The 16903-nt window shown below is 38.0% G+C and overlaps 1 long non-coding RNA gene across 2 annotated transcripts in view; it reads left to right on the forward strand.

Moving 5' to 3' along the window:
• The first annotated feature begins 15407 nt into the window (after positions 1–15407).
• LOC129048005 (uncharacterized) overlaps positions 15408–16903 on the forward strand; it is a 104962-nt gene continuing 103466 nt past the window's right edge. For both annotated transcript variants that reach the window (XR_010136591.1, XR_008509977.2), the window contains exon 1: positions 15408–15585. This is a non-coding gene — a long non-coding RNA (uncharacterized LOC129048005). The remainder of the gene's footprint in view (positions 15586–16903) is intronic.

Raw genomic sequence — 16903 nt, forward strand, 5'->3', positions numbered from 1 at the left:
ACTTTGTGACTCAGGTCGGTTTCACATTTCTTTATGAGCGCTCTTTCTGCAAATGCCTTTCCTCACAAAGAGCATTTCTAAAGGTTGAATATGGTGATTAGTGACACATACACACTTAATCTTCTCCAGTCTTTCTCTGTCTGTGGCTCCCCTCCGTGCTTTTAGTCCTTCGAGTTTTATGCCCGTATCAAGGAAATGTTTTCATCTGTCTCACTGCTATTTTCTTTTCTGTCTTATAAATCCTTAAAGAAATGTAGTATGAGTGAATTTAGTGAGAGGCCGGATGGATGGCTCCAGAGAATGAATTCTCTTCATCTGAAGAACAGTCTCTATACACAGAGAAGAAAATAGCATCTTCCAGTTCTGTCAATGTGATTATTAAGCATGTATAGAGCATTTCCTTCTTTCACTATAACAGCTACAAGCAGTTTAATTAGTTGGTTTTCACCCCAGAGTTGTAAAGATAGATGATTCAATTTATCCCCTCTTAGATTAAATGCGCATTTGAACCCAAGCACTCTGATAGAGTACCTAGAGTGCTCGGCTTGGTGTCAAATGCCCTGGGTTAATCTTTGGGGCCTGCAGTCTTTAAGCGACATGACCTACTACAAATCAGTTCATGATTCAGGGTCAAAAAAAAAAAAAACGCACATTGTGATACCAACAGAGCATGCATTCTCAATGACAATGAGACAATCTGCTTCCCCAAGGGGGTGAAGATTGGTTCTTATAAAAAGAAAAATAATCTTACTCTTCTTATATACAAAGCATGGACTTGCATAATGCATAGAAACAGATATTCAGTATATCTGTGATATTAAAATTTTATAGAAAGGGGGGGCAATTAGGAAAAAAAGTCTAAAATTTCTCCTCAGGAGGTATAGTAATGAAAAAAGTTGAGAAACCATAAAACAAAATAGGGATGGAATATTCTTTGAGCACCTACTGTGTTGCAGCCTTGATGCTACCATTAAGCCTCACAACAATGCTGTAAGGGATCTGTGGATAAGTGTCTTTTTTTAATACGAGATTCAGGATAGGAGGCAACTCAGATAATATGTGCCAAATACCTTTTAGCAATAAAGTTCTATACAAATATAAGATGTTATTTCAGGTATTAGTAATTTCTTAATAGTGCAGTTAGCAATTGTTGTGAAATAAACTACCCAAAGCTAATGACTTAAAACAATAACCATTAGTTTAGCTCACCATTCTGTTGGTCGGCAAACTGAGCTGGGTTTAGCTGAGCAGTTCTGGGATTGGCCAGGCTCCCTCACAGACCTGCAGTAAGCGACTGGTCATTCAGGCAGCTCTGCTCCTACAGGTTGGCTGGCTATTGGCTGTAGCAATGGGGATGCCTAGGACTAGTGCCTGTCTAGATCCAGAAGGTCAGCCCCACTTTGTATTCCCAGGGTAGCAGCAGGGTTCCAAGAGACCAGCTGAAGTGGAAAAGACCTCTTGAGGTCTAGGCTTAAAACCAACACAGTCATTTCAACTATAAAACATTTGTCCAGAGCAAATCCCAAGGCCAACACAGTTTCATGCAGTAGAAGGAATTACATTTCTTGATGAGAGAGGCTACAAAGCCACATTGCACAGGTTGTGAATGAATGAAGGTGAATTGCAAAGGGTATGAATGAATTGCAGGCTTTAGGATAAACAGTCTTTCTCATCACACTAAATAGGTATCATAGTCACTGGCTTGTCTATCTTGGGACCAAAAACATACCTTTAAAACAGTAAATGATGATATGAATATTAATTGTTACCATCCTCTGGCTTTTCATTTTTAAACCATACTTGGAATGTGTGAACAAAAGAGCGGACACAACATCCCCTTATATGAATGTTATGGGATAGTGGTAAAACAAGCACTTGCTAAATAGCTCCAGAAGAGTTTAAGAGATACAGTCCTTTTCCAAAGCTTGCTTTAAAGACCTTCCTTTTGAGAAAGGCAGTCTAATAGACATGCTAACTAGCCATTCGTCTCAAGTTCCCAAGTTTTATTCAAGCATTAAGTTGGGGCATCAAAAAGGCGAGTGCTTGGACACGATTATATCAGCTTTGCACAAAATTGCCTGCCTGAATTACGATTTAATGTCATACCCTCTGCCTTTATGGAGGGTTAGTATGTGAGTCACCCAAGAGAAGAATATTTCTATATCTTTTGTAAAATTCTGATTGTAGATAAAGTGCACCGAATTATCTTTGTGTTTCCTTTACATATAGGTGTACATGCTAAATTTCTGGTTGGGTTAAGGTCCAGAAAGAATTTTCTCTGTTGATGAATTTGTATGTTTTCTATTATTGTGTAATTTCAAATGTTTCTTTTTATAGCTTAGCTGCTAGAAAATAAACTAATTGTCATTGTACTATAATCTTGTCAACTCAAGTGTCTGAAAGTGCCAATTCTATCTGCTTTTTCTCAAATCCATTTTTCAAATAACTTTATATGTTATTTCTCCTACTTGCCTTAACTGCTAAGTCACCTTAAGCTATTTCAAAAGAACTCAAAGGATATATTTAAAATATCTTTGTTTTTTAAGTGAACTAGTGTCCTGGGGAGACGTTTGCATAATTATAAGTTTGAGTTTGAAAGATTAGCCCTTCAGATGCTATTTTTAATCACTCTATATACAAAGACTACATTAAGCTGCTTCCACATGGATGGGGGCACCTGGGTTTTGCTCTTTGATCCTGATAATTTTACTTTCCTGAATTGTGGTTATCTGCATTGAAGAGTCTTTCTACTGAGTTGTGCTTTTTTTCTATAACAATATACATCTTTTTTTAGATACAGCAATATTATATTTACTAGAATCACCAACTATATTTAATGATACACGATTGAGCTAAAGATTTAAAGCGCCGTGAAACTTCCCTAGCTTTAAATTGGTATTCCCTTTGATAATCTTCATGTTGGTCACAACTTCTAAAATGCATTTACATTTCTGATTGTCATTAGTTCAGCAACTCTAGGGAGCTACTCTAAACTTGAATTCAGATCAGTTAAGTGTTAAACCCTATCCCTAGTGTTTGCTGCTGTTTCCTATGGGTTTTCATCATAGTGACCAATAAATATTTACTGAGTGACAGAATAAGTGTTCAGTCTACATCTTTGTCACTGTCAGGAAGATTCCTGACCACTCTGGCCAAACAATCTCAATCATGCTATAGGCATGAAATTACATGCTTTACAAGTTGGTTGCAAAAACTGGGTAAGATAATGGCCATAAAAAGCTGCAGTGAGTTATGAAGCATTGTAGATGTGGACGTGCATGAGAAAGAATCCTCTTCCTCTTTGACTTCCTCTTCTTCCTCATCTCTAACATTGATCTTATCATCATAACTCATGGTTTCATTCTGAAAACAGACTCAAGATATTGTCCTCTAGAGCTGTTTTTGGAGCAATGTGTAAGAATGTTCTGAAAGTTCGCTGATTAAAGCACACCTGTACAAGGAAGCCTTCTATATCCAGGTCAACTCTACCCTAGACTGGTTCAGTGAAAGTCAAAGATGCTTACAAATATGAGTCCTGCTGTTACATTGCTTCAGCTCTACAGCTACATTGAGTCTGTTATGCCCTTTGGTTGAAGGAAGCATGCGACATTTCTCTTTCATTGTCATATGCCATCAATTTCTTCCCATTTGGGGGAGTATGGAAGCAGGGGAGATGGTGACGAGCAGGAGAAGGAGAGAGAGACACACAAAGACAAAAGCACCCAAGACATGTTTTCTCACATCACTATGCAATCTAATGGGCACTAAACTGAGATCAAAACAGAGAAAAAGGTCTAAAATAATAATAATTAATAACAAAGATATTTATGTATTAAATAAAACTAGAGTAGGATACAGACAATGAAGTCACAACTGGGGAAATATGGAGGCTTTCAGGGGATATCTGAGACCCATGGGCTGCTCCTCAGTGGTAGGAAGGAAATATCTGAGACTATGAAAAGAGCACTAAATTTTTAGAGTCCTGGATCCTAACCTTGGGTAAGACTTTATAGCTCTTTGAACCTCAGTTTCTTTTATCTGTAAACTCAAAGTTTAATACAAGGTGGGCTCTAAGATTTCATTCAAGCCTCAAAGGCCATGACTCCATCCATAAATTTGTGAAAACAAACACCACATGTTTTTGGTGACCACAACATCTCAAATTCTATCTCTAATTTGAGACAGAATAAGTGGATGCAGAGAGTTGCAGTCCAGTCACTCTAAAGTTAACTCTTTCTTTGTTATTTTTAATGTGACATTCGTATATTTTTCTAGCTTCTGAAAGGGCCTCTGTGCTTATCTCACTTAGAGTGATTGTTAAAAGGTACGGGCCAGGAAGAAGGGGCTTGCCTCTCACAGACCCCATCAGAGACTCGGGAAGAGCTAGTTGGAAAAATACGTTTTAATAAAATTGTCATTAATTTTGTGTTTAGTCACAGCATGTATTTATCAAAAGAAAACACAAACCTCAGTTAAAAAGCAGAAACTGAGCACATATGACATCACACTGAAAAATGTTTGTGTCTTTCTCTTGCATAAACCTATGTCCTGCTCCTCACTGGTAGTAAGGAAACACGATTATTTTTTAACACTTTATCATCAGCCTGACTGATGATGGATTCCCAATATTCGTGGAAATGAACTGAATCCTGCTTATCTGTTTCCTAAGAGAAAGTCTATTTGAAAAATAAGGCCACTCTGTTTATGTGAAGCAGGGGATGAAGAGAGTAAGCAGGGCAGATCCTTAATCCGCAAAGTTCTTTATCTTGCATTTTTTTCCTCTCAAATGCCTTTGCAGAGAGATGGATTTTTTTGGTAGCTATAGAGTTAAAAAAACACACTGTGAAATATTTAACATATAATCATTTTAGACTATACAGTTCATCAACAAAAGCAGTAATGGAGAGTTGTGTAATAAATTAAATATGAATGTAGTTGGAAGTAACAGTGGTTCTAGGCATCAGCTACATGTCCCATTACAGCCAAGGCAGACAGGGTAATATTTGTTGAATAAACAGTTACTATTGACAAGCAGAAAAGGAGGAAGGCAAACAATCAAGAAATGTCATTTTGATTTTTTAAAAAGTAAAGAAAATATATTCATTTACCCTGTATTACGAATACATCAGAATTATGCTGATTTTCAATAAGACAAACACTTACTAAGACAAAAATTAGGATGAATCATCACAAACTACTATTTATATAGGTCAAAAATAGTTGGATATTTTGGATTGTTCACATGCTTTAACCTAAAACTATGTATATAAAGCAGTGCTAGTCACTGCAATTTCAAAGATGAATATAGTCATTGTTATATTATTATATTCTATTTTATTCCCTTGAGAATGTGAAGAGGCTTATCAAAATATTCATAATAAAATGAAAAAATACAAATTGATTAAAATAAGAGAATCTAAAACTTATATGGAAATTCAAGATCAGGCAAGAACCCTATGTTCTTGCCAGTTATTAAAATGGATACAAAATATGACTCTGAGCATTCTAGCAGCCAAGACAAGGTAGAAGAAGTAAAAAGAATACTGGTTTTGCACATAAGTAAAAAGCCTACACAAAGAAGATTTATGTCACAGAGGTCTGAGTAACACATGGAAATGAGGGATAGATTGAATTAAAAAATACTTTTAGTACCAGGACATGAAATCATCTAGTAGCGTTTTGTTGTTATTTTGGTTGTGGTGGTGTTTGTCATATTTATTTGTTTGTTCATTTTTAATTTTCAGATGAGATACCAGAGAATGAGGATCAAATGTGAGGGTTTTAGGGGAAAAAATGTGGAGAAAGTATCATTTGATTGTACTCTCAAAAATGTATTAAAAAGCCTGTGATACCTAAAGAACAACACCTAGAAACAGGAAAGCTAGAAAGTGGTAGGCCATTGTGAGAAAAAAAAAATAGAAATGACTGAGAGATTTACACCTGCCCCTCACTAAAAGGACTGAGAAGACACGAGATCAGGCCAACAAGATAAGGAAATCAGCTCTGTGCTGGCCATTTCAAAAAGAAAATTGTATAAGGTAATGGTATTAACAAATATTGTATTTAGTAGATGCCAGACACGATTCTGAGTACTTCACGTACATTGACTCATTAAATTCTTACGATAACCTTTTGAGGTAGGAAATACATTCACATTTTACAGATGAGGAAACTGAAGTATGAACAGTTACATAACTTTCCCAAGACCACCCAGCTAGCAGGTGCCAGACCTAGGTTTCAAAGCTGGCAGTTCAAAGCCTATGCTGTCAATGGCTGTGTCAGTGGTGATCTTGGGTAAGTTCTGCCTCTCTTGTATCTGCTATCTTTCATGTCTATAGGCCTTTAGGAGACTTACCAAAAAATTCAACATGTATTCAGTTGCACTCACAATGCACACATGTAGGCAACAAATGGTTTGTCAACTGGAAGAAGAGACACTCATATGACAAGGTGTTATCAGAGAATGGCACAATAGAGTACAACTCAAGGGATTGTGAAATGTGGTGGTTAAAAGCAAGGGCTCTGAAGCCAGAGAGATGGTTTGACTCCTTGTAATTTACTGCCAAGGAAACCTCCAAGATATTTTCTAATCCCTCCTAGCTTCAATGATCTAAATCATTAAGCAGGGACAATAGTGTCAGTCTCACTGAATTTGTGCATGGATTAAATGAGATATTGTATAAAAAGCATTTTTTTAGTACATTTTCTGGAAGACAGTAGCTCACAACAAAGGGTACCAGTGGTGGGGTGTTGGTAGTGGGGATGACTAGGATACACAGACAGAGGCACAAGCCCCCAAGCAAGGATTAGTGACTCCCATTACCTTAGCTGAAGTTCTGCAAATAGAGCAGAGAATACCCAGATTGATCTAAATTAAGAGACTGCCGGGCTCAAATATTCATCAATGGGTAAAGACAGAGCACAGCAATGAGACCTCATTCACTATTTCAAGACAACTCCCTTTTACAGGTTGAGAAAAAAAATCAACATAGCCCCTTTCAGGTTTGTCACTTCAGTTTTATGGATGTCACCAAACTGTAGGGCATTGTAGCTGAATGAGCCCACAAAATTTAACTAATCTAGCTCCTTCACTCTGGAGTACATGGAAACTGAGCCTTATAAATAAACGAATTGTTCAAAGTTCCAGGGCAACTCAAGGGAGACCTGGTCAGTGCCTCTCACTCTAGAGTTTTTTTTCGTTTTCGTTTGTTTGCTGCCCTAGCCTGTCCCATTGAGACAATCATTCTCTCATTGATAATGATTAGGGGTGGCCTGTGATAAGCACTAGGAAAACAGAGATGAAAATCTGTGTGTGAGTGAGTGTCTGTGTGGTATATGTTTACTCATGGCTGAGGAAGACATATACCCCTCAGCAAACTAGGGAAGTAAAAAAGGATTGAACCAGAGAAGGTATAGAAATATTCACTAATTTTATAAGGATTGCAGTGAAGGGCCACCTAATCTGTATGGCATTAGAAATGGTCAGGAAAGGCCTCTGGAAATAGTTGATGACAAAGCTAAGAAGAAAAGGTGTAACTAGGAGAAGAGGAACAGGACATTGGTTCCAGAGAGGGATGTAAAAAGGAATGAAATTAGTCATTCCTTCATAGAAAGCATGGACCCCACAGTCAGAGAAGTCAGACACACTCAACTGCAAAGGCTGCCCAGATGCATTTTAATATAATACTGTCTGCCTTACTCCCAATCCTCTGCTCAAATAAGACTGCTATTAATTCAACCTTCAAGACAAAGAATACCAGACACGGGGAAGTTGAACAGGGAAGTTGAACAACCTTCCCATATTGTGTAATAAGTACGAGACCTTGAATTCAAAACCTAGCATCCTGACTCCAGATTCTGTGCACAGTCTTAACTACCTTAATTACCATGCAGCACGCTTCTCTGAAATCAAAACCACTAGAAAGTGAGTCTACCTTACATAGAAACATAATTCCAGAGAAAAGCATGCAAAAAGTTCAGTTTGGCATTTGAAACTAAAATGCATTAATATATTTTAGCTTATATAGTCAGAATTTATTTAATAATTTTAACTGAAAGCTAATTCATAAAATGATGAGAAAATGAACCAGGTCTTGATTTTTTAACAGTAATTTTTCTGACAAAATTGTATGATCAAATGAAATGAAATCCTTCACTTTGCATTTAACTTTCATATCATGATTAGGAGAAAAGGTAATTTTTGTAAAAATATTTGAGAGATTCATCATTTTTCCCCTGAGGCTTCTCCTAAGCTTTTGATATTCAAATATTTCTCTTTTGAAGCTTCTAATCATCTTCCATGTTGATTTTCTTTTTTTCAATTGTTAATTGGTCTAACTCAGCCAAATCCTTATTTGCGAATGGCTTAGGATGTGATTCTAGCAAATCTTAGCATCACTTTCATCAACTTCATGATACTGTATAGCTTTCACAGGACTACTGTTTCACTTTACAAGTGAAATGCTTTGTATTCTCATTATGATGCTAGTGCTCAAAATATTGTATACAATCATGACAGCCTAAACGACAACAAAAAGTTTTTTTATCAGATGGGAAGAAATGGAGTAGACACCTTGGCAGAGGTTAATTTTTTGTTTGTTTGTTTGTTTGTTTTTGTTTTGAGACAGAATCTCACTCTGTCGCCCAGACTGGATTGCAGTGGTGTGATCTAGGCTCACTGCAAGCTCCGCCTCCCGGGTTCACGCCATTCTCCTGCCTCAGTCTCCCAAGTAGCTGCGACTACAGGCGCCTGCCACCACGCCCAGCTAATTTTTTGTATTTTTAGTAGAGGCAGGGCTTCACCGTGTTAGCCAGGATGGTCTCGATCTCCTGATCTCGTGATCCGCCCGCCTCAGCCTCCCAAAGTGTTGGGATTACAGGCGTGAGCCACCATGCCCAGCCAGCAGAGGTTAATTTTATAACAATAGTTTTATTGAATATTTTTGTGTAAGGAAGACATTAGCACAATCATAACTAATTGAACTTAAGTAATAAACACGTATATAACAAGGATTCACATATATACAAATGCCTTGAAATTCCCAAGGGTCCCAGAGCTGCCAAAGTAAAAAACAGGATCCCATCTGCTCAATTTGGAAAAAGGAACATCTTGGGGAAAAAAAGCAGAAAAAAAGATTTTATAAATAGAGTTGTATTTTTTATGTACATTCACTGTATATAACACAGCTCCTATTAGTGTATATCATCAAGTTTATGTGGAGTACAGATTTTTTCCAGTACTTTGATGACTGAGTACCTGCTGTGAGCTGCCCAGAGACAGTGTTTTTCCAGGGAGTTGAACTACACACAAGCTCAATAACTTGAAGTTCCCTTTGCCTAGAGTGGATAAAGGACTTTTGAAATTCACTACCTTGCGGGCACCATCCTTCTCCCAGTGAAAAATAAATAATTAGCTCTTGTCTTCTTGATCTGAAGCTCGCATTTAGAGCTAGGGAGCAGACATTTTAATGAAGAAACTGAACGACATCAGTGCTATCCACCGGTAATTCTTGGTTTAGAGGGTATCCCAAAAGTCCAGCTAATTCCTCATTGTCAACGAAGACAAGTAACAGAGACGTATTCTTCAATTCAAGGAGAGTAATGTTGGTGTAGAGATTCTCTCCTCCCTGTTATGCCCAGTGCCTTTCTACAAAGCTGGTTTGTGTGCAAAGAGCTGGCCATCTGTTGTGTCTGGGGATGCAGTGCATATGTCTGAGCATAGAAGAAATTCAGACTCTCAGTTTTACAGAACTGAATTCCAGAATTTTTTATGTGTCAGGAGCTTCCTGGAGCCAAGAAGTAAAGGAACAAATGTTTTCAGTGGACTGTTCTTTCAGTTTACATGTTAGGCTTGGAATCCATAAACCCCTCTATTCCCAAACTGTGACTCAACTCTGCTCAAGTCCACACATTTTTATTAAGTGTATCATTTTTTTTAACCCATCACCATAAGAAACAGCACACACATAAACACTCATGGGTATGCATGCAGACACATATGCACTCACACACCCACCTCCCCTGCCCACACACACACAAACTCCAGCTTTCATTTGCTGTACAGGTTGTATATTCTAGGCACTGTGGTAAAATGTTTATGTTCCTTACCTCTTAATACATACACCAACTCTGGGAGGAAGGTGTTTTTATTCCCACTCCTCCATAAAGAAACTGAGGCAAGCAGGGTTAAGAAACATGCCTGAAATCACAGCACTAACCAACTCTATAGAATTAGAATTTGAAACCAGATTTCCCTGACTTCAAAGCCTGTAATCTAAAGTTTTGTCTTTTTATGAAACATGATATGTGTGTGTGTACATATGTGTGTATAGTACTATTAATATAAAACATGAAATACGTAAGAGGTGAGAACATCAGCTTATTGGGAATATATTGGTGTAGGGATTCATTGAAGTCTGAGCTCATAGACTCTCGGAATTACAAGGGACATCAGATGACCTTAAATTACCCTGCACACAAATATCTGCACTGGATATTAATCATAAAGGGTGATTACAAGAGCCTATTTCAACTGTGAGATGTTATTATCTTAATTATTACATGATATCAGTTGCTCCTTTTCAGATTACAGCATCTATACCTCCAGGGGTGTGCAAAGAATCAATGTTACAGGATAATAAGTATTCCAAAGGCTATGTTAAAACAAAAAGAGACATATTGTTCAATTTAATGCAAATTTTGCATGGGATGTTAACATAAAACAGGACTTTAAATCCATTTTGTACCTTTAGAATTCATTTCGAGCTACACTTCCTTAGATTCCTATGCATACATACTTAGGGCCTTGTGTCATAAAATTTTGTGGGAGAGGAGAAATGATGAGCAAGCTCTCAAATATCATCTGACTAAAATTATTTCACTATCATTTCTAATTCACAGAATGTTTTTCCATATTTTGAGTTGAGATCTGCCTTTCCTTCCATCTCTAAATATTGAAAATCCCTCTGTTGTAAATGCCCAATCCTTTTACTAAACATAATTTTCAGAATAGGATATAATTCTCTCTTTGTCCAGCCAAAGTCTTGAAGCAGATTTTATCTGGGCAGTCAAATGGTTCCTCAGCCATATTCAGATCATTTGACCAGTGCAGTTCACTACTCTGAACCATGTAGAATCCAAATTACACAACCTTCCTGACACAAAGCCAGCATTCCACCAGTTCTGTGACCCAGGGAAGGCCATTCCTTTTATGGTGCCCCAGTCTCCTTTTCCGGACAGCATGAAAAATGCAAACTGGTCATATCTAATGTTGACTGTTCTGGTTGGTGAACAGAAGCCCAGAGCTATGACATTTTGGAGCACTTGACCTTGCCCTGGAAGTCAGTGTCCTACAGCATTCCTATGCCTCTTTTAAAATAATATAGCATCTGCAATCTCTGAAATGAGCCAGGCCTCCAATTCCATTATATCTCCTGCAGGCTAATATTTTTTCTGTTTAATTGTTGTGAGTAAATTTCAGAATTGAGCAACAATGTATGAGCAGCATCCTGAGTAGGATGAGGAACTGTTCTCTTCAATAAAGAATAAGGATCTAAACAATAGGCTAGGGATGGTTATGCCATAAAGAGTCACCTTTGACCTCCTAGATAGTGTCATAATGCAACAAAAAAAGTTTCATAAGTGGGAGAAATCCATGTCCCAGGGCTTTAATACTCTTCACCATCACTAAGTAGCTTATCGACACCAGCCAGTCCTGGCTAAAGAAACTGCAAGGACAAACTCTCTCCTGGCATTCCAGCCTCTCCATTACCCAGTCCATTGCCCTTCCTAGTCTAGTCTCCTCCTGCATTCCAGTGCTCCTTCCTGTTTCTTGAACATGCATTCATGCCTCAGCACATTTGCAGGGGCTGCTTTCTCTGCCTCAGATGCTCTCCCTCAGCTTGGCAAATTCCCTATTCATCCTTCCTGATCCAAATTAATTAAGCTTGAGCTTTGGAGACACATTGAGCTGGGTTTGAATTCTTACATTCTAATTGGTGTGTGACTCAGGTAAACTATCTCTGCATTTGTAAATTGAGTACAACAATAATTATGTTATATAATTGCTGTGATTAGCACATTAAATGAAATTTTTGAAATTATTAGTAAAATGCTTATCACATAGTTGACACATGGTTATTTTTGTTATTTTAATAGCATTTTTATTGAATTTGAAACAGTATCTATCTCACTCTTAATTCCTTATTCTTAATTATTATCCAGTAATAACACTTCTAGTATTCTAAACCAGAAGTTGGCAAACTATTTTTCTGCAAGGGACAAGATAATAAATATTCTAGGCATTGTGGGCCATAAGACCTTTGTCATAACTACTCAACTCTGCCAATGTTGCATAAAAACAGCTATAGGTAATACAAAAGTGAATGGGCTAGACAGTTGAACTCTGTTGTCAAATAGCAGATTTTATTCAACATAGAATGCTCAGCATCTAACTTAGGGGTGCAACTATAACACATGGCACAAATCTGGCCCTCTGCCTGTTTTTGAAAATAAAATTTTATTGGAACACAGTCATTCCCATTGGCTTATGCATTGTCTGTGGCTGCTTTTGCCCTGCAATGGCAGAACTGAGTAGTAGATGCAGAGACCATAGGCCTACAAAACCTAAAACATTTACTATCTGGCCCTTTCCAGAAAAAGTTGGCCAGCCTAGCTCAATGATTATTGGCACATGTTTGTTAAATGAATGAAGAAATAGCCAGCATCAACAATCCGGTCTTAGGACATTGCAAGCTTTGGTGAAAGGAGATGAAAGAAGCAGGGGTCTTAAATCTATGGAGATTCATAGAGGATAGAGAACCAGCAACAATGGTCACGGAGTGAAAGGTTGTGATCCTTGATCTTAGGGTAAAGAATATTTGCTTCTGCCTTCTGTTTTACACTGCCTGCTAGATGATGAGCAACCTGGCCATGGCCAGAAGAGGAAACTAAAGCCCAAAGGAGAGAAAAGTTTGCCCAAGCCCATATATGTGATGAAGCATTGAGTTGTTGACAGTCTGCAATTTTGATCCTTGAAGTCACACATGCACCTGACAGAGAGGAAGCCTGAAATGAAAAAATCACCCCCAAAATTGGATCATCACAACAGAACTTCTAATACCCTGAAATGCTTATCTTTTATTTGCCTACCAGTATTTTTCTGACCTATAGTTCAAGATGATCACCTTAATAGTGTGCTTATTTTTGTAATGACTATTCATGAAAATTTAAAAACACATTACGGCATTTCACAGATGAGCAAGGCTATGACTGATGATGCATAAAATTCCCATTCAACCACATTTGGCCAACATTACTCTCTACCCTGAACCCCTGTATTAGTTTGTTCTCATGCTGCTAATAAAGACATACCTGAGACTGGGTAGTTTATAAAGGAAAGAGGTTTGATTGATTCACTGTTCACAATGCTGGGGAGGTCTCACAATCATGGTGGAAGGCAAAAGAAAAGCAAAGGCACATCTTACGTGGTGGCAGGCAAGAGAGCTTGTGCAGAAGAGCTTCTGTTTATAAAAACCATCAGATCTCGTGAGACTTACTACGATGAGAACAATATGGGGGAAACTTCCTCCATGATTCAGTTACCTCCCACCAGTTTTCTCCCACAACACATGGGGATTATGAGAACTACAATATAAGATGAGATTTGGGTGGGGACACAACCAAACCGTATCAACCCCCTTTATAAGGCCCATCCCTCTAGACTAAGATATTTGTGATGTTTCTTTTTAGAATGATTTTATTTTATGTCCCATGTTTAGCCTCCAGTATCACCAGAATACTTTGAGGTAGCCACAGATTGAAACTTACATGTTCATGGCTAGTTACTGAATTTGTATGGAACTGCTTTTAATCAAAGATGAACTATTTTTCACTTTTGCATTGTCCAGCTGCTTCCTTGACTATCCGCTACATCATTCATAAATAACCATCTCTCATAGTCAACCAGAGATTTCATCTCTTAAAGATGCCCCCAAAATGTAAGACATTAGCTGTTGAATTGAAGCTGGAGGAAAAAAACATGCATTTATACAGCAATTTCCATTGCAGGCATATATGGTCTATGTATCAATTCCAAATTTGTTGCCTGAGACAAATGCAATGTATTCATAGTAAAATGTCCTCCTAAGATCAGATAATTGACTACTGGTCTTGAAGGTCTCTGGTCCACTGCTTCCTAACCTTTCTTCCTGCCATGTACACTTTTATCTAATGCATTAGGTCCCTCAAATCACCTCAACATGTTTCTTAACCTTGAAAAAGACATTTCCAGCAATGGAGAATTCAGCTTCTCTGAATTTTTCATACTCAGCTGCTGGAAGTCTGATCATAAGAAATTTCTACCTAAAGTTCATAATCTTTAACTTTCATCCAGGGGCACTTTTCCTAACTTCTGTGGCCAAGTGAAGCAAGTCTTCTACCTTTAGGATATAAAATGCCTTCAAAGAGTTGAGAATGAGTATCATGCCTCTCCCTGGAACTTCTCTCCCTTCAATTTCAACGTCCCCTGTCCAACCAATAATTCTAGTAGGTTTGAAGTTCCCAGCCACCTTTTCTGGGCGTTATCCTACTCGTCAATACTCACTAAGAAGACAAGTATTTTACTTCATTTATCAGTTGCTATATTTGGCAATAATTGGATTTGTTTGCATAATTGAAAGGAACAATACACACACATATATTTATTCTTTTCCTGGAATCATTTGCTTTAGATTCTAGATTGTGGAGTCTAGAATCAGAAGGACTTTAATAAAATTATAACTCTCTTTTTTTCACCTTTTGTATCTCCTCTGTATTTTCTCCAACTTTCCTCATTTTTATAAACAACAATAAAATAGTTACGCCTAAAAGAAATAGAATGACTTGCCTAAGTTAATGCTGTGAAGTAACATAGCCTTGAATGAATTTAAAGCAAAGAAAATAACATCGATGTACAGCCACTATGTGCTAAGTGCTTTGACCATGTTTTCTCATGCAGTCTTTACAGTAGCTCTCTGAGACTAGATGCTTTCATTTCTATTTAACAGATGGTAGAACTGAGGCTAGGAGGAAGAAAGACCTCGCGGATGCTATGTGGAAGTGAGCCCAGATCTTAAAGATTTTCCGGAAGACAATCTTGCTCTTCAACTGAATCCTATTTAAATCATAACCCTTGCAACCTTAGGCCAGTGAGGCTGCTTCTGTCTGAGAGAAGTAATTATTCATCAACTTCCGTAATTACAAAATCTTAGAGCAGGCAAAGACCATATGGAGGTTGTTGAGTCCAACTTGATTACTCAGAAGAAAAATAGACACTAATGTTGGGTTTCTGCAAAACCCAGTTTCCTTTCTACTTTAATATATAACATTCTGTATTTGTGAAGTTAATATCTTAGATTAAGAAAAAATTCATCCTTGCACTCACCCAAACACGTAGCCTCACCTTATGACATCATAGTCACCATAGCAACACCCATGAGTTGGCAGCATATTGCCTTCAGTGAGGGATCATGGCAATGAGTTAACAAAGGATGGCAGCTTCAGATGCTGATGTGAACAGGAAGGGAAGAAGTGGAAAAGGAGGAACAGGTGTGCTGCTTTTTCTGCCAACATTCCTTAGGCCTGAGATGAAGTGGGAGTGAACATGTGAATAATCCGTAAGGAACAGAAATAAGTCTCCTAATCGCCTGCCAATAAAATGAGAAGAGGGGAAGCAGGACAGAAGAGAAAGTGAAAGCATTCTGGTGTCCTGTTTCCAAATATCAGGGTTGAACGTTCTTTATTCTTTCTTTGCCCTTTACTCTAGAGCAGTGTGCCATTTCTGAAAGAGCATGAAATTAACAAACCCTAGGTGGGAATTTTTTTTTTTTTTTTTTTGAGATAGAGTCTCACTTGGTCACCCAGGCTGGAGTGCAGTGGTGCGATCTCGGTTCACTGCAACTTCCACCTCCCGGGTTCAAGCGATTCTCCTGCCTCAGCCTCCCAAGTAGCTGGGATTACAGGCGCCCACCACCATAGCTGGATAATTTTTGTATTTTTAGTAGAGATGGGGTTTTGCCATGTTGGCCAGGCTGGTCTTGAACTCCTGACCTCGGGTGATCCACCCACTTCACCTTCCCAAAGTGCTGGGATTACAGGCGTGAGCCACCATGCCCAGGCAGAATTTTATTTACTATACCACTTACAAGGTTTCACACTTGGAAAAGTTTCTTAACCTTTTGAGTCTCAGTTATCTCATCTGTACAAAGGGTGTGATATTTGCATCTTGAGATTGTGAAGATCAAACAATGAAAGTAAGGTATCTGATAGAAGGCTGTCAGTTTTCCTCTTTCCTTTTTCTAAGTGATTGAAATTTAGAATTATGAACTGTCTTTGTTTGGGCTGCTATAACAAAATATTGGAGGCTGGTAGCTTATAAATGACAAAAAATCATTTTTCATAGTCCTGGAGGCTGAGAAGTCCATGATCAAGCCACCAGCAGATTCAGTATCTGGTGAGAACATGTTTCTTCATACATGAGGCCTTTAAGCTGTGTCCTCATGTAGGTGGCAGGTTAGGCGAGCTCTCTGGGGCCTCTTTTATAAGGGCAGTAATCCTGTTCATGAGGTCTCTCTACCTTCGTAATCTAATCACCTCACAAAGACTCCACCTCCTAATTCTATTACTCCACCTCCTAATCCTATTGCCTTTGGTGTTGAGATTTCAACATATGAGTTTCAGGAGGACGTGAATATACAGATTATAGCCCAAATTATGGTAGTCAGTGATGAATGGCCATTTCAAGTATCATGTTCCATGCATTTCTACATGTTTGAGCTATTCCACAATTATTTAATTTCTAAACAAAAATGTTTAATTTGCTTAAAATGGATGTAATAGATACATTTCTCAATGAATTTGATCAACC

Source organism: Pongo abelii, chromosome 13 (genome assembly GCF_028885655.2).
Source record: "Pongo abelii isolate AG06213 chromosome 13, NHGRI_mPonAbe1-v2.0_pri, whole genome shotgun sequence".
Classification (NCBI taxonomy): Eukaryota; Metazoa; Chordata; class Mammalia; order Primates; family Hominidae; genus Pongo; species Pongo abelii.